Genomic DNA, 19,139 nt, shown 5'->3' with positions numbered 1-19,139 from the left:
ACTGCAGTGGGAATAGTAATTTTTACCTCCACGCTATCCAACACTTTCCCTACTGTTGCACTCACTGGAGTGGGAATAGTAATTTTAACCACCTACTCTATCCAACACTTTCCCTACAGTTGCAATGATTGGAGTGGGAATAGTAATTTTAAACTCTTCACTAGCCAACACTTTCCCTACTGTTGCATTCCCTGGAGTGAGAATAGTCATTTTAAACCCCTATGCTATCCAACACTTTCCTTACTGTTGCACTGTCTAGAGTGGGAATAGTAATGTGTATCCCTACGCTATCAAACACTTTCCATACTGTTGCACTCTCTGGAGTGGGAATAGTAATTTTTTATCCCTACACTAACCAACACTCCCCCTACTGTTCTACTCACTGGAGTGGGCCCCTACTGTTCTACTCACTGGAGTGGGAATAGTAATTTTTACCCCAACGCTATCCAACACTTTCCCTACTGTTGCACTCTTTGGAGTGGGAATAGTAATTTTTACTCCACGCTATCAAACACTTTCCCTACAGTTGTAATAATTGGAGTGGGAATAGTAATTTTAAACTCTTCGCCAGCCAACACTTTCCCTACTGTTGCACTCCCTGGAGTGAGAATAGTAAATTTAAACCCCTATGCTATCCAACACATTCCCTATTGTTGCACTATCTGGAGTGGGAATAGGGCTTTTTTTTTATCCCTACGCTATCGAACACTCTCCCTACTGTTGTACTCACTGGAGTGGAAATAGTCATTTTTACCCCTACACTATCCAACACTTTCCCTACGGTTGCACTCTCTGGAGTGGGAATAGTAATTTTTACCTCCATGCTATCAAACACTTTCCCTACTGTTGCACTCACTGGAGTGGGAATAGTAATATTAACCACCTACGCTATCCAACACTTTCCCTACAGTTGCAATAATTGGAGTGGGAATAGTAATTTTAAACTCTTTGCTAGCCAACACCTTCTCTATTGTTGCACTCCCTGGAGTGAGAATAGTAATTTAAAACCCCGACGCTATCCAACACTTTCCCTACTGTTGCACTCTCTGGAATAGTGATTTTTATCCTTATGCTATCCAACACTCTCCCTACTTTTGTACTCAATGGAGTTGGAATAGTAATTTTTACCCCTACGCTATCTAACATTTTCCTAGTGTTGCACTCTCTGGAGTGGGGATAGAGATTCATTATAACCCTTTCCCTATCCAACACTTTCCTTACTGCTGCACAGTCTGGAGTGAGAATAGTAATTTTTACCTCCTCGCTATCAAACACTTTCCCTACTGTTGCACTCTCTGGAGTGGGAATAGTAATTTTTGCCCCTACACTATTTAACACTTTCCCTACTGTTGCACTTTCTGGAGTTGGAATAGGTATTGTTACCCCTACGCAATCCAACACTTTCTCTACTGTTGCACTCCCTGGAGTGAGAATAGTAATTTTAAACCCCTACGCTATACAACACTCTCCCTACTGTTGTACTCTCTAGAGTGGGAATAGTAATTTTTACCTCTAGGCTATCAAACACTTTCCCTACTGTTGCACTCACTGGAGTGGGAATAGTAATTTAAACTACCTACTCCATCCAACACTTTCCCTACAGTTGCAATAATTGGAGCGGGAATAGTAATTTTAAACTCTTCGCTAGCCAACACTTTCCCTACTATTGCACTCACTGGAGTGAGAATAGTAATTTTAAACCCCTAAGCTATCCAACACTTTCCTTACTGTTGCACTGTCTGGAGTGGGAATAGTAATTTTTACCCCTATGCTATCAAACACTTTCCCTACTGTTGAACTCACTGAAGTGGGAGTAGTAATTGTTACCCCTACGCTATCCAACACTTTCCCTACTGTTGCACTCTCTGGAGTGGGAATAGTCATTTTTACCTCTAGGCTATCAAACACTTTCCCTACTGTTGCACTCACTGGAGTGGGAGTAGTAATTTTAAACTCTTTGCTGGCCAACACTTTCCCTACTGTTGCACTCCCTGGAGTGAGAATAATAATTTAAAACCCCCACGCTATCCAACACTTTCCCTACTGTTGCACTCTCTGGAGTGGGAATAGTAATTGTTATCCCTATGCTATCCATCACTCTCCCTACTCTAGTACTCAACGGAGTGGGAGTAGTAATTTTTACCCCTACGCTATCCAACACTTTCCTACTGTTGCACTCACTGGAGTGGGAATAGTCATTCATTTTAACCCTTTCCCTATTCAGCGCTTTCCTTACTGCTGCACAGTCTGGACTGAGAGTAGTAATTTTTACCTCTATGCTATCAAACACTTTCCCTACTGTTGCACTCACTGGAGTGGGAATAGTAATTTTTACCACTACGCTATCCAACACTTTCCCTACTGTTGCACTCTCTGGAGTTGGAATAGTTATTTTTAACCCTACACTACCCAACACTTTTCCTACTGATGCACTATCTAGAGTTGGAATAGTAATTTTATTCCCTTCAGTATCCAATATTTTTCTATACTTTTTTTAGTTGATGTTGCGTATAATTTATTTTAAAAATATTAAAAATATTGTAGTTTTTAAATTTTATATATATATATTTTATTGATATTATTTTTGTTTGTGTATATATGTACTTATAATTAATAAAATGTTTTTTTACAATGTATAAGTTATTAAAATAAATATTTACGTATAATGTTAAGTAAGTATATATATTTTATATGTATATGTTTAATTTATTTAACGATATATGTATTAGTTAGGATTTTTAAACACTTTTAAATATTTTTAACAATGTTTCTTTTAATAATATATATTATTTACTTTATTTTACATTATTTTTTTAACATTAAAAAAAACAATATATTTAACACCGATATTTTAGACATCGATATTTTATTTCGATATTGGGATAGGATGTCGATATTCTTGACTTTGATATTTTTGTGAGAATATTTTTGCCCCTCGATATTGCAGTGTTCGATATTTTGTCAGTGATTTATCCACCTTGATTCAGCTCTTCATAGTTACCTTTATTTCTAATTGCATGCATATGTTGCAAGATGTGCAGTTTAAATTTGTTCATGGTGCTTCTGATAAATTTATGACCACATGAGCTGCAAAAAGTAGACCAAGTACCTGAAGGAATGGTCTGTGCTGATGGGCACTACTTTTAAGAACATAATGGGTTTACAAGCTAAATATGCCACTTTGGAATTGGATCAAATGATAGAATAAATAGCCAAACTCAAGGCCATCTTTTGAGAAACTCCCTCAGTAGGAGGAGATAAAAGAATTTGTCACCCCCATGGAGGACAGGCGAAACAAGTATGAAGATAAGATCAAACAAAAAAAGAAAAAAGAAACATACATTCCTGAGAGATAAACAGATTATGCCCAAGGTAGGATCCTAATCTTTGAATGCAAATTTGATGATGCCATCTGCCAATACAAAAAGGCGGGGCTCTCAAGCAGCAGGAGCTTGCCACTTTGGAATCAGGATCAGACAAGTACTCTTCCAATGTGGATGAACAGAATAGTTTAGGAAGACATAATTTTGTCTCATTCATAGAATTGGACGAGTACATTTCTTTACAGAGAAATCAAACAGTTCATGGGAGACCATCCAGAGGAAGAGGAGGTAACAAAGGGAAAGGAAAACAACAAGGAAAGGGAAAAGAAACAACAAAGGAAACATTGCCGAATGGGAGAATGACAAGGAAACCAAAGAAAAAATGAAGGGTGAGAATGCCTTACCTGTTAATAATCTTTCTCACCACAACCTGACCCCTTATGAACAGACTGTGTTGGAATTGGGATCAACCTTTTGTCCTACTGCAAACTTTGACTTTTGCAGAACTAGGATTAATGAATTCCCATTTGTATGGAAATTGAAATTGAAGAAAGGGTTTCTTCAAAACCCTAAGAGGACATTGTCTGACAAGAGTTCTACATTAGTCTTGGCTCATAATACCCCTGCTGATGATTTGTGTATTGGTGATGTAAGGGGATTGTCCACTTTGGTAGAGTTGGAAGGGGGAACAACTGAATGAACAATGACAAAGATGTTTGCGAATCTCTTAATCTAGAATTGGATAGAACATCTACTACTCCCTGCAAACCTAAGTCCCCATGTAACCCTAATACATCGCATGACACAATTGATTCTTATCATGAAGAAGTGGTCAGGGATTTGATGATAATCTGACAAAGAACTAAGGATAATCATGCATCCAACATCAGCAGGGGTCAAATGGAAGCACTTGCAAGATGACCACAATATGGTAATAAAACCCTCCTCTAAGACGCATTAACACATTTATGACCAGTGGAAGCGATATCTGCATTGTCCTCACATGCCTGTATGGTCTCAAATATATTGGCAGTACCATTGGGCCTGTCAAAAAGCACGTTCTGGAACTCTACAGGCCAAAAAAGAATTTAGATCAGGCTTACCTGGTTGCTAGGCACTGGGCTAGAATGCATCAAGAAAATGCTGCCCTCCTTGTTTTCTTTGCTATTGACAGGATCGAAAGAACAGTCAGAGGGAGTAACAGAAAGAGACACTCATGGCAAAAAGAGTCTGAATACATCATTCTGGTGGGCAGCAAGTTTCCTGGTGGATTGAATGAGAGTGAGGAGCTTTACATACACATCAGCTGATGTGGTACTTTGCTGAAGTTTGATCATTCCGTTTTTCTCATGATTTTCTCCAGGGCCCCAGTTCCCTCCCTCCACGATTTCCTGTTCTAGCACATTACCCCTTGTTTGTTTACAGTGGCCATTTTGAGGGTTTACTATTACAGTTGTTTCTTCCCTCCTATGCTTAGCATGAAGGATTGGTTGTGTTCTTTTGTTGGATTCTCTAACTGTTTCTCTCGTTGCCCACTACCACCCTCCTCATAAAGGCCGACACCCACAACACCCACCCCATTACTTTTTATGTTATCAGTGTAAACACAGTAACATGGTTATGCTCTCTTGTAGAGCAGGTGAGCACTTAAGGTGTAGTAACTTGGGATATGATATCATGAGTCAATTCATCCTGCTGATTAGGTCACATTTTATTTGATTGGTATTGGCCACTTGACCGTTATCTATTTCAATTTGGTTAATCTAGGGTGTTGATAGAGGGATCTGTACCATAAACCAATTGTTTAGTTGGATGTCATGCTTGTTTATTAGTAGGCCACTAAGCCACATTTCTTGCCTAATCAAATATCCTCACTGTTTAATGTCACAATAAAGTTTGGTTTGCCATATTAGTCTATATTGCATTTTGTGGTCAGAAATCTGGCAGTTCATATATACGAACAACCAGCATGTATTAGACATTCCTCATTTTACATGTTATTTTGTTGACTTGTGAATTTCAAGTTTATTGGGTACAAACCCTATATAAATTGATGTATTATTAACTTCATTACTGGTTTTATGCACCGCCATTTGTTATTAGGCTTTGTATAGTATTTATTCCATGTCTAGCACTGTGAAGATTATTTCTGTGGTTATGGGGCACAATTTTCTAATGAGGCTGTGATAAATCAATATGGAAACTGAACACTAAGTGCAATCTCCATTTGTCCCTTGATTGATCTCTGAGGCACCACCTTTGTCACCAGTGGGTAGTTATAGTTAGGATTTAGTTTCCATAGGAAAAGCATTTTTCGACTTGGCTATAACTTTGGCATTGTTTGACCTATCTGCATGACATTTTAAAAACAAAGTGTCAAGGAGGGTTCTAATAATTGAACGTTTGGGGGTGATCCGTGCAGTGGGGACAGAGAATTTGGGGTGCGAAATAAAGTTGCATTTGTAATGTTAATTCACATAGGAACCTCTAGCCACCTCTACAGCCTAAACAGCTGAATGGACTTAGACAAAATTTGGCAGGGGGTAGATGTCAGTTCAAGGAAGCGCCCTTGCTTATTTGGTGTAAATCCGTTTAGTAGTTGTTGAGAAATTTAAGTTTAAAATTATAGTGATATCTTTGCTGATGGATATTTCGCAAAGGTTTCGCTATGAATCCCGAAGTCATGCGCCAATGGGAATGCGATCTGATTCGAAGGATGCAATCTGAATAGAAAGTTGCGCCCACCATTTTATCTATCAGGAATGGTTTCCAGGGCTGAACAATTGTGTGAAAGCCCACATGAGGGGTCAGGGTGGAGATACTCTGACCCCATGGTAGAGAAATGGGGGTGTTAGTGACACAAGTTATCTGTCCAAAATGGATTTATTTATTTGAGGGTGATATTTACGTCAAAGCTGTAACTTTCAGCATGGCCCCACCGTGTACCATTGAGGGAATATTTTGACTATCAACATCGTATTGGTGCAAATATAGAAAAATGTATCAGTGAATCATTAATATGCATTGGTATAGAGATATTGAGATATTGAGAAATGTTTTAATCAATATTTATATAGTGAGTTAACTACTGTGATGATTAGTTATCATTTTTTAATGTGGTGGTGGCTATTGAATTCCTGCTTTTGCTTTCTGCTTTCGCGACTTAACGGAGGGGATCAAATATTCCGATGTCATTGTGATCTCTGGCCTCACCGTGAAAACAGAAAAAAGGTTGTAGAGATGATTGTTCTAGAAATACACAAAAAAAACATAGGTTTGAAAGATGCTTTTTGAAGAAACGTAGTAGAAAAATATAATTTTAAACATGGTTTGAAACAAGTATGTTAATAGTAATATGTGTTCAATGTTTAGAATGGAATTTTTTACATATTATTTTTTTATGTGTTTGTGGCCATTGATTGTCTGCTTTAGTTTTCCATTTTTGTGATGTATCCATGGGGATCGTGATTACCGACGTCTTTGCGGTCTCCAGAGTCACAGTGAAAAGATGCAATAGGCTTTATGGATGGTTTTTATATTGAAACTCTCTACAGAAATATGACTTTAGAGAATACTGTAAGAAACCCCTAGTCTGTAAAATACTGTATGTGTGCATATATGTGTTTTAGTCTTTATGGAAAAGGTGTGATTGTCGCTTTTATGATGTCATCACGACGTCCTGAATCACTGCAAAAACAGAACTTAAAGAGGAATTTGAAAGAAACTTCATACGAAAACATGAGTTTAAACATGTTTTTAAAGAAGTATGTATATAGGAATATGTGTAGGGTAATATTTAGAATGAATTTTTTTATATATTATTTTTGGGTGTGTTGATTGATTGTCTGCTTTTGTTTTCTGCTTTCTCGATGTGTCCGCAAGGACTGCGACATCGTCGCAAATATTCCCAATAACTAAAGAACAAAATACCTTTTACAAAAAAATCACAATAATTTGTGTACTTAGGTGGCTCCGACAAGAGCCGTTGTATTGGTTGTGTCCATATGGCTGCTTTGCTTAAAATCAGATGCAGGGTTTCAGGCTACTTAGAAACACCCTGTTACTTTCATCTGTAAAGTGAACTCCATAATTTCAATACATTCCATGCATGTCAAAACGCAGATTGTTGGTATAGATACAGCCCAAGCGATGGTCTCTGAGGACTGCATAAATAGTTTTATGAACATGTTTCCTGGCGTTGTCAATCTGTGAACAGAATTGATCTGACCACTTCCATTTCTGTCTTTGGCATATATTAAATTACACCAAGACAATGTGAGGGAAAAGCGATATCAATTTTGCAAAGGTATTGTTCCTTAGGATTTCGAGCCCTACCCCAGTCAATGTTCCCTGGTCATTGCCACCACAGTGCCCAATCATGAGGTGAGAAGCTTGCAAAATCACAATGGATTGATCCAAAGCCAGCAACTGATGAAACTTTAACACTCCCCATCCAAACCAAGTAATCTGCACATTTGGCAAACCCAAGTCCCTGTCAATACCTCGCTTTTTTACAGGCGCTTTAGCCCAATAGACATAGCTGTGGCCACAATCCATACTCTAAGCATTTTGAAGTGAAGGAACAATAATAATCAGAAAAGGGCTGGAACTCAATGAGGTAGTTTTCCTAAGTAAAGGAATTATAATTGAGGTGTTTAAATATATATATATATATATATATATATATATATATATATATATATATATTTCATTGGGTGCTGTCAGCTTGAAAGTGAATAAAATTAGTAGTATGTTGGATGCCTTAGCAAGAAGTGTTATCATTGGCTGTTATTTAAGAAAATAAATGAAATACAGGCATGGATATGCTTTTGAATCTGTGGAGAAAAGCCTACCTGCTGTATCTTATTTGACAGCAGTGTGTTCCTTCTAGAATGAGCTATGAACTTGTGACCTATTGCTTCCACTAGGTTGCTAGGTACACTGAGCTAAGACTGCACTGGAGGGAAAGAGACAGAACATTTTTTTGTAAAGTTAAGGAGTGATGACACAATGTAAGTAATGGTAAGTTTTAATTTCCAGCTCAAGACTATGTAATAAACTGTTGTGTAGTATCTACATTTCAGAAAAAGGAAGCTTGATATAGGTTTAAACCCCATTTTAATTTTGCGATTTCTCAGTGATGATTCCGGAAACATCTCACCAACAGGAATCTAATTTTGAAAGAAAGGGAACAGGTTAACAAATGCTAACCATACACAAGTGGAGTTGAAGTAGTCTAAAATAAAAGACATGATTTAATTTGCTAATTTTCTTTTGATGATAGAGTGGAAAGTTGAAGAGGTTGCCATATTAGAGTTGCTTTGTATGAGAGTGGTGTACCATTCTTGTGCTTAGTTTTTACAAAAGTAACAGTGTCAAAACTATCCAGAAAGAGCTAAAACAACAATATAATCTGCAAACTCAATTCACTGTTATGTATATAACTTTGTAATCATTTTAAAAATGTACATTAGAAATTAAGATGTATATGGGAATATGATTAAAAGAAGTATCACAGTGATGTGAAATAATATAAGAGAAAAAGGAATTAGTACCTCTTTATTACATTGTTTATTTTATTGAAAAGAAACAGCATCATTTTGTGGAAAGTTGCAATGAGATACTAAGATTGTTTTAAATGTCTAAACATAATATGTAGAATAGATACATCTGTTATTTGCATTCTGTGAGTTGTAGTACTTTTAGTAACATTATTGAACAGGAAGAGTGTAGTGAGAAATAATACATTAGGTATGTATTGGGAAGTGTTTGTCAATCTGTTTTTTAACTTAAATGACTGCTTGGCATATGCTTAAATGGTGAGATATGATTTTTGTGCTTGCACATAGCTATATATACGGTCGGATTTTTGAGTTTACTTAAACATGCAGAGAGATATATATTTTTGGAAAGATAGCTTGATGGTGTATATCTATTAAGAAATGGCTTATATGATTACATGGTGAGCTATGATCAGTAAGGCTGATCACAGCTCACTGATGTATATGGTGAGCGTAGTGTTTTTTTTAAACACGGTTTGTTTAAACTTGAAAAGGCTTGATAGTGTGGAATGCCTCAAGAGTTCTTGTGCTACTTCATTTTGAGCGTAACTTTTGTTTAAGATATGCTGAATATATGTTTTAGAGGCAGAGGAAGTATTTGAGAAATGATGTAGGTATGCCATTCGCAAAAGTTGTTGTGCTTTGAAACATTTCAAAATGCTGTTTTCTGTTTTAGAAACGTACTGATGCATGTGTCTGCTCAGTAACAAAGCAATGTGTGTTTCTAGAGAACCATGTATGCAATTATATATCAAGTGTGATTCCCGAATTTCAGTCACACATAGCTCAGAAGAAAAACAGGTACAGTAAAAACAGGTAGTTTGATACCAACAGAAGGGGATAACCAATGAGATAAAGTGACAACTGTTATATATCTCACTGCAATGAAGGTACTTTCAGTTAGGCAGTATTCAGGCACTCGTGCAATCACCCAGCCACTACTCAGTCAGTCATCAAGTCAGTGATTCACTATTCATGGAATTTATGAATTACCCAGACACTGCACATGTACTCTTGCAATCAGGCAGGCAGACATAATCTAGTCATTGAACTATGCAGGCACTACCCATACATCATGTAATCACCTGGGTCCTAATGATTGACTTTTGCAATTAACAAGGCTGTAACTATGCAATTATTATAACATTTGTGCAGAACCTATGCAGTCATATTTAAATACCCATTTACAACCCATGCAGTCATTAAAATACTGAGGCACATACGTGCACGGATGAAACACTCATGCTCTACTCATGCACTCATCTAATTACGTAGAGAGTACCATCACCCATCCAGTAACTATGCAGTCATGCAATTACTGAGGCAATAGTCTTCCACTAATGCAATCACCCCAGCAATACACTTATTTTCATTCAATCTCTCCAGCTTTAACGATGGAATCATGCATTCATACAGACACTAGTCATGCACTCATCTAAATAGCCAGGCACTAATGATGCACTTATTCAATTCTCCAGGCACTACCCATGTAGTTATCCAAACATCCAGGCCCTAGCTGTTCACTCAACCAAAAACAAATGGGCAGCATCCAATCAGTGAAACACCATTCACCCACTGATTCAATGGGTTAGGTGCTATGCATGGGCTTAAACAATCATGTATGCACTATCCATGTACTTAAAAAATCACCTATATACTATGTATGTACTCTTGCAATAATCCAGGCACTAGAATAGCACTCATTTAATCATCTTACTGAAGCATTAGTCACACACTTGTCTAAGCATTCAGGCTCTACTCATGCATTCATCCAAACACACAGATACTAGTGGTATACTCATGCAAACATGCAGGCAGTAAGTATGCAGATATGGAATGACCCATGGAGTTATAACATAGTAAGGGAATCATCTATGCGTTACCTGTATCCTCAGGGAATCACCTAGGCATTACCTATGCACTCATTCAATCATCCAGGGAGTACTGATGTATTCAACCATAAACCCTTGTATTTACAAGTTTTTCTGAGGAATATGTAGTCTTTTAGAAACATGTGGGGAATTATAAATGCAACCTGCCACACAGTCTTTGTAAGTACTTGGAAGAATTATTAAGATATTTGGTTGGATATAGACTCATGTGCATATTTTTATATGCATCATTTACCAAAATGTTATTCTGATACATTTAAGTAGAAACGTACTACATACACCAGTGACACAGTGGTAGAGAGGCACGCAAATAGCTGTTATGGTGTGTTTTGGGATTGACAGTGTTGAGACACTGAATGTACTTATACACTTAGGTACTGCGGCTCAGAGACGCAAGCCATTTGCTATTTTGAAAGCACAGGGATGCATCATATTTACAACAATATGGTGGATCTCTGTGCTTTCCCCAGCGCTGGCACACAACTGGCTGTCATGATTCAGTGGAGACACCCTTGCAGCATGGTGCAAGGGTGCCTGTGTTGCAGGGATGATTGTTTTTGTGCAGGAAGGCACACCTTCCTGTACAAAAACAATCACAAGAGGTGCTTTCCTCTCTCTATGCATGCTGCAGAATGCAGCACACATAGAAAGAGGAGAAAACAAGGAGAAATAAAAGTATTTCTCCTTGTTGTGCCTTCTTACATCTCCCCTGGGGAGGCGTAGATTTCTGAAGTGTTCCTAGGTGTACGAATTGTGTAAATCTGGGAATGTGGCAAAATTCATGGGTGTTGCGTTGGAGCACTCACACCAACACCCATGACACGCTCCTTTCATGCAAAGTGGTGCGTGAAAAGGGCCCGTATATACAAGGCCATAGAAAGCTACGCAGGGTTGCTTAATGTGACCTGTAAAATATGTAGCATCACACTATGCCAAAGGTGAAATAAAGTGATGCTTTGGTGCTTGGGACTTGTAAATACGCTCCCTTGGTTTGATGTTCATTTTAAAATTTAGTACAGAAGGCATAAACTGGCCTTTCACCATGTATACATTAGAAGTGAGATATGGTGCAGCTGTGTTGTAGGACAAAGTGCTAAGATTTAAAAAGGTAACTAGTAAATAAAGTTGTGTGCTTTACATTGGGTTTGATATATTGAAGTACGTGCATGTAGCAATATAGCTAGGGCCATCTGTAGATTTAAAACTGCAACATACCATAAAACAGTTTTTGTACTATGTCCAAGTCAGTACTAAAGCATGTTGTACGTTGGCTCGGGTAAAAATGGAAAAATACTTGTTTTTTAACAGAAAAAAAGATATACATCAGTATACACAATTAGAATGCCTACAAAAACTCAGATGAAAAAGCAACATAGGCAACTACAGTATGTTGGCAGAAATGAGTTACAAAAGGGGCAAATTGCAAAAAAAGTGTTGAAAGATAAAAGAGCTACTGGTAAGAGGGCAAAGTAATTTCTTAAATTATATCTGACTGTGGGTAGGTAAGGATGAGTGTGACGGTCTGTATGGAAGAATGAGTGGGTGAGTCAGTAGCAGTATTGATTTGTAAGTGTATATATGAGGGGCTGTATGTGTAAGTGAGTGTGTGTATGGTTGTGGGGGTGAGGGGATTTGTCAGTGGTATATGGGTTAGTAACTGGGTATGTGAAAGGCAGTAAAGGTGAGTGACGGGATATATAAGTGACTATTTGGATGAGTGGGTGATTGTGGGAATTTAAAGAAACAAGAGTTAGATATAATGTTAATACAGGAGATGTACCTTCTGAGGATGAGATGAAAAGATTTATGGTTGGGGAGGGATAATGAACAGGATATGCAGTAAGAAAAAGTGCAACCTAAAAGGACTGATTTAGAGTTTGGCATAGAGGGCATTCTGTTGCAACAGCGATGGAGTACCTTTTCAGCCAAACACAGGATCCACCCACACCATTGAGAGGTTGGCTGAACAACAGTATGTCGACAAAGGAGCCTACACCTGCTCTGTTGCTGATTTACTCCTCTGACTTCCAGACAGAGCATGGCCCATCAGAGGTAAGCCATCCGACCATCTGCCTAATTTAAAGTAGGAGGTCAGATCATTGTTGTTGCCTGATGATGAGGAACAATAAAAATAAAAGTTGCCCTAACAACAACAGGTGTGTGTCATTTTTTTGGGTCTTTTCAAAAATATACTCCTAAAGCAGGATCATGTTTATGCAAAAAAGTAAATGTTTATAGGAGTTTGATGGAGCCATCTGTCAAACCTTCACAACATTGACAGGAACCTCAGTGACAGCGATTCCTGCGAATGTTAAGATATGTGCCCGGGGTGGGAGGACATGTCTAAATTTGAGGAAATGAATCTCCATCAGGGCACCAAAGTAATTTGGGGGCATATTATCAACAACTAGCGATAATTATCGCTATGTTGGCTTAGCGGCAATATTGTTATCGCCGTGTTGCGGCGATTTTTATCGCTTAGGAGCCTTGCTATTATCAAGGTTTATCTCCTAAGCGATAAAAATCGGCCGAAATGCATGAATATCGCTGTAAAGTCAGCGATATTCATGCATTACCGAGCTAATGCTCTTAGCCATGTTATCCACCTCCCATTGGATAACATGGCTAAGAACTGCTCAGGGCAGGTGTTAGCTTTTGGAGATATTCGCGCTTAGCTCAGCACGAATATCTCCAAAAGTTGGTAATAGAAGATAGCGATGTTAGCGACTGTTTCCAGTCGCTAACATCTTGGCACGCCCACTTTGCATGTCATTAGTGATAAATATCTCTGACATGCAAAGCGGGGCCCAAGATGGTCGCTATCTCCGACTAGCTGTCGCTAACTGGTGTTAGTGACAGCTAGGTAATAGGGAGATAATTTTATCTCCGCTTTCTTGGCTTTTAAAGCCAAAAAAGCGGAGATAAATCCCTTGATAATATGCCCCTTAGTCTGTCAGCCTGACTAACATTACTTCATCCACCAAAGTCTAAATCCGGCCTTAAGTGTGTACCAGTCTTGATGTCAGCCCATTCTAGTGCAAAAATATCATGTGCTATAGCAGATATTATGAGAAGTTCAGATCTAACCTAAATTAGAGTAGATACCTTCAAGTTTCTTATTTTTTCCATCGGTGTTCTAAACATAGATACCCCAGAAATATTACAGACTTTGTTTGACAATATATTGAAATTTCCAGGTACGCTGGCAATTACAATACAATACTAAACAAGATGCAAGACCTATCTTCCTTTCCTCCATACAACAATATTAGCAGCTCAAGAACACTTCTTCAAAATATGATTTTGTTATATCTTTGGAGGGCAAGGAACCCAGAGACAAAGGGATACTCAATCAAATCAGCTTTATTCGGTGAACACAATGCAATGACACCATAAAATCATTCTAATCATAAAAAGCTCTTTAATTACAGTTTACAGAGCCTGATTGTACAATCTAATTGCAGGACGTCTGTTTAAAATTGAGGTATAACAGTCCATTTAATAATGTTCAATCAAAAATAAGCAATCAACAATTCATAGCCATAAGGTACGGTGTGCTTACAATGTATAAGTAAGATTTTCTAAGCAGCATTCATTCTAATCAATTATAAAGTGTGGACAACACTAAATGCTATTCTAAAGTTACTTTCAATCATCCTGTTTCTCATATGACAAGATGTCCAAGTGTGCATAGGCCGTTCGTCTGCTTATTGCGAGGAGTATATACATAATAACTGCATTTATAATTTCCAGGTTTTCCAGACTACATATTAAATTAAAAGCATGTTTGTATTGGAAAAGTGAATTTGATAAAAACAATGGTTTTAAAATGCTTTTCCGGATATCTAGATAAAATCTACAAAAAAATTAAAAGATGCAGCGTGGATTGGGGGGATTTTCCATCACACGGGCATTTAGACAATTTATTACACCACAAATCTTGTTTTGAAAAACCCGTTAAATAGTGTAGGGTACCAAGCCTTAATCTGGTCAGGTAAAATCCATATTGCGTGTTTCTCACCTGTATTAAATAGTATTGCAGACCCCTTACTGATAGAATTTCATAGTATGTTTTTACACTATTTTTCTCACTAGATTCATACTCTCTGGCATCTTCCATAGCCCTCAGATATTGCATCTTCAAATCGCTTTTAGTAAATTTTAAAATTGATGAGAGATTCTTCCTATCCATACTTAACCCTGAGCGTCCCAAGAGAGGTTTCATATACTCCAGCCAGGGGATCTTACTGCTCTGGTCTAGAGAAAGACAATCTACAAGTAGATCTTTTGTAAATTTGGTCTCATCTTTTGCTCATAGACCGCGCCAGAAGGTGAGGGCCGCCATGTTAATTAAATCAGTTAGATACGGAACATAGAGCTCTTCGTGTATAATGAGGTTTGCAGTTGAAACAGGAACAGCCAACTGTCTTTTTAGAAAATTATTTTATTAAATTTGTAGCGGGCGATGTTCGCTCTACCCCACAAAGCTGCCTTGTAGCAAATGCCAGTCGTGCACTTGCTGCGGTACAGGGTCAAAATCTCTCTAATTGGTTTATTGCCAATTTTTGCAGAAAACCTCATAATACCTTCAGTGCTTCTTAGAAATTACAGCTTGCACTATTCCAAGTGTGTATTCCATGACCCATTCTGATTAAAGATCAATTCAATTCAATTCAATAGAGACTTTATTTCGGTTATATTTCACACCATAAAAGTACACATATATACAATACAATTAAAAACATTACTCATAGTATTACAATAATTCATAGTCACATTAAAAAATCATTAATGATCAAACCTAGGTATGAAAAAGTAGAATGTCAATGTTCACCCCTCCCACATGATGTTGCCTGTTTTTCTGTTTAGAACTCCCACATGACATAACAAATGTTTTCTTCAGATTTATCTTGAAATCTATTATACACTGCAGTCCGTTCACTGTCCTTGATAGCAGGAGAGCATTGTCTGCATAAAGGAGAACAGAAATTGTGCATGCCTTAACCTTTGGGGCATTAAGATTTTTTTAAAATAAGTCTACATTGTTGATGTATATAGAAAATAAAAGAGGCGCTAAAACACAACCTTGCCTTATGCCACGTGTAACTCTAAAATATGGGGTGCATCCCCCCTTTATACCAAAACGAACTCCAGAAGTTAACATATTATAGGTCTGGTCAAAGTAAGTAATTATATCGTCCAGATCATCTAGTATCTTCAAGGTCTTCCATAGTTTTGTGTGGTTCACAAGGTTAAAGGAGCTGGTGAGACCTACAAAGCACATGTGTAGGACCCCCTCATTGGCTAAAGTGTACTTCCCTTTTAGTAACTCTAAGTTAACACATTGTTCTACCATCCCAATACCCCTTTTGAAACCATATTGGGACTCTGACAAGATGTTATTATCATAGGTCCAGTTTTTTAATCTTTCCAGAATTATTCTCCCCATCAATTTAGATGAGGAGTCAAGGAGTGATATCGGGCAGTAGCAATTGGCCTTACTTCTGTCCCCTTTTTTAAAAATAGGGACAATTACACTTTCCACGCAGGATGAGGGTAGCATCCCCCCAAGGTGGCATTAAAAACGTTTAATAAAATTGGAACCCAGAAATCCATGTTATGTTTAAAAATGTAGATGGGAACATCATCCGAGCCGGCGGCTTTGCCATTTGTGCACTTTTGTAGCACAGTTGTTATTTCGGCTGCAGTGATAGGTGCTGATGTTACCGGCTCCACCAAGACAAAGTTGGCAGTATTAAAAATATTCTCATATTGCAATATCCAATCCTGCGGGGGACTAACAGTATCGATTTTTACTGCGCTGTTTTCCCTAAAGAAGGAATGATCAATCGTTTTCCAAAACAGAATTGCATTTTGTGTATCAGCGGCCTGAATGAGAGTCTTCCAGGCCTCCTCGCAGATTTCTCGTTTCCATTCTTTCAATGCAATTTTATAATTTTTCCTAAGTTGTAAAATATTTGTACTATCTCTAGGTTTTAATTTAAGAGCCTTTTTTAAATCCCCATTTAGGTGTGAACAGGTCTGATTAAACCACCTGGGGGTAAGGACACAATCCTTATTTTTTCTCCTGGAGGTCAAATTGTTGGCTATTGCAGTTGTGATATTGTAAAAAGCACCTGTAACATCAATATTCATTACATTTTGGTCAGTACATATTTTTAGATCTCTCGTTTTTTGGCCCTTAATATTTTCAATAAAAGAGGTAGGATCGACACCTGACCAGCGTATAGTTGTACCATTGTTTCCCTGAGCCCTGATATTTAAGTCCATAGTCTTACCCCTATTTTGGTTTGTTAGGGAGAGCTTCAGGGTCAGTGTTAATTGAAGGTGGTCACTTAGGAGACTTTCGCGGACCTCTAATTTTCCTAATGATTCTGCACAAATGGTGGACACAATGGTGGTCAATGGTAGATGATGACCTAGGCCCCATAAATGTTTGTGTTTTTTTCTTTCCATGAGAAATGGTAAAGTCCACGACAACAGGGATACTCATTCCATTAAAAAATATAGATACTTTTCAAATGACACTATTCCCTAATCCAGGGGATATTGCTAGGGGGAAGAATGGATATAACCCATTTTCCTATAAATCTGTCGGATCATGTAAAGACAGACTGAAGAGAGGTAGCTTTTCAGGGGTGAGACTCTAATAAACTATGTGAAAAGTTTAGTTAATTACTTTGCTCAGCTCCATGTATAACATAACCAGGCACTATTCAGCATACTTTCAAACCTTTCGTTAGGGGAAAAACAAACAAACAGTCAATAAGGGGACCAAACAAGTTCAACACAGAGCAACATAAATTCTCTTGGGCAGGGAAACAATTGTCCTCCTCAATGTTAAGTTCTTTTTTTGTTTAAAGGAAGTTTATGTGTTACAAAAATAAGACATATTGCAATAAACAAAGAATTATATATATGCATAGAATAATACAGCAAAAATGATTTGGCAAAGGGGGAGGGAGTGAAAGAAAGAAAAGACAGGGGGATAGAAAGAAAGAAAAGAAGGGGGATGGGTAGAACATCCATATTAGGCAATACATGCGAAAAAACACTAGTTATGCATAAAATGTCCTACTTATATTGAGATATTCTATAATTATAAGGTAAAGTTTAATTAAAACAGCAGTAATTGTAAAATCAAGGGGGCTTGGGTACTCTGATAGCTTTTTGGCTGAAACATTTAAGAACTCTGTAACGGGCATCCAAAGTATCTCCCTTTTACTAGCAAGCAAGAGTGGGTGTGCATAGGCTCTATCTAGTCTATGATTATTGCAAATGCCATACCACCATGCTTGAAAAGATACAGCAGAGGCATCTTTCCATGATTTAGGGTTAGATGTAGGTGGCTAAATACCGGTCGGTAAAGCAGAAATTCCGTAAATTTCAGCGTTACTGACCGGTGTTTAGCCGTGTGCAATGTAGGTATTACCGAATTCCATCGGTAATAACGAATCAGTAAATTAAAGGGAAATCAGTTACCGATTCCTTATTTACCGATCGGTCAACACCGAAACCTCAAAATACCGATTCGGTAAATAAGGAATCGGTGAAAATTTGGTAATGCGATGTACCAAAATTCGGTAATACCGAATTTGACCAAATTCGGTATTTAAGAATCGGTAATTACTACTGACTCAGAGCAGGTGGGAATCAGGTGCAGTGCATAAAAATAGCCCCAAAATGCAACAATGTGAACACAATGGCGGCCCTCTACGTCATAGCAAGGCGGCTACGTTTGCGAGCAGCAGGACAGAGGGTTTGGAGACGGGAAGAGCCTGTGTACAGACTGCGTGTCACACTGTTCCAAATGACTGAGCCAGAAATCCATGACAGGTAGAGGCTACACCCACACACCATCCTTGACCTGATACGGGACCTGCAACAATACCTGCCCATGTACAGGTACTCTGTGCCTGCACCTCCTGGCATCAGGAAGTTACGAGGGTGTGGTAGCTGCAGCAGGTGGTGTGTCACAGAGCTGCCTGTCCCGTTTCTTCAGCTCCTTTCTGGACGGCATGATGCAGAGAATGCATCACTAGATGGCGGCGGGGAACATGGCGGCCGGAAGCTAACGGTCGTGGCAGTGAACACCCAAGATGTGCTGTGTGAGGAGGAGGACGCCTGACTTCTGATGCTGCGTTTCCTACTGGTTTTCTTTTTCTTTACCGAATTGCCCTAAGATGCTGATTTCAGCGCTTTTAGGGTCTTTAGCTTCAGCCCTGTTTGGATAGGGAAAATATCCATTTCCCAGCTCCAGCCCTTTACTTGCTGACTCTCCTGCCTCCCGTCTCCGCTAACTCATTCCTTGCCCATCTGCCCGGTGTGGCTCACGCTCCCTT

This window comes from Lissotriton helveticus, chromosome 2_1 (genome assembly GCF_964261635.1).
Source record: "Lissotriton helveticus chromosome 2_1, aLisHel1.1, whole genome shotgun sequence".
Classification (NCBI taxonomy): Eukaryota; Metazoa; Chordata; class Amphibia; order Caudata; family Salamandridae; genus Lissotriton; species Lissotriton helveticus.
The sequence above is the reverse complement of the archived record's forward strand: the minus strand, read 5'-3'. Positions refer to the sequence as shown.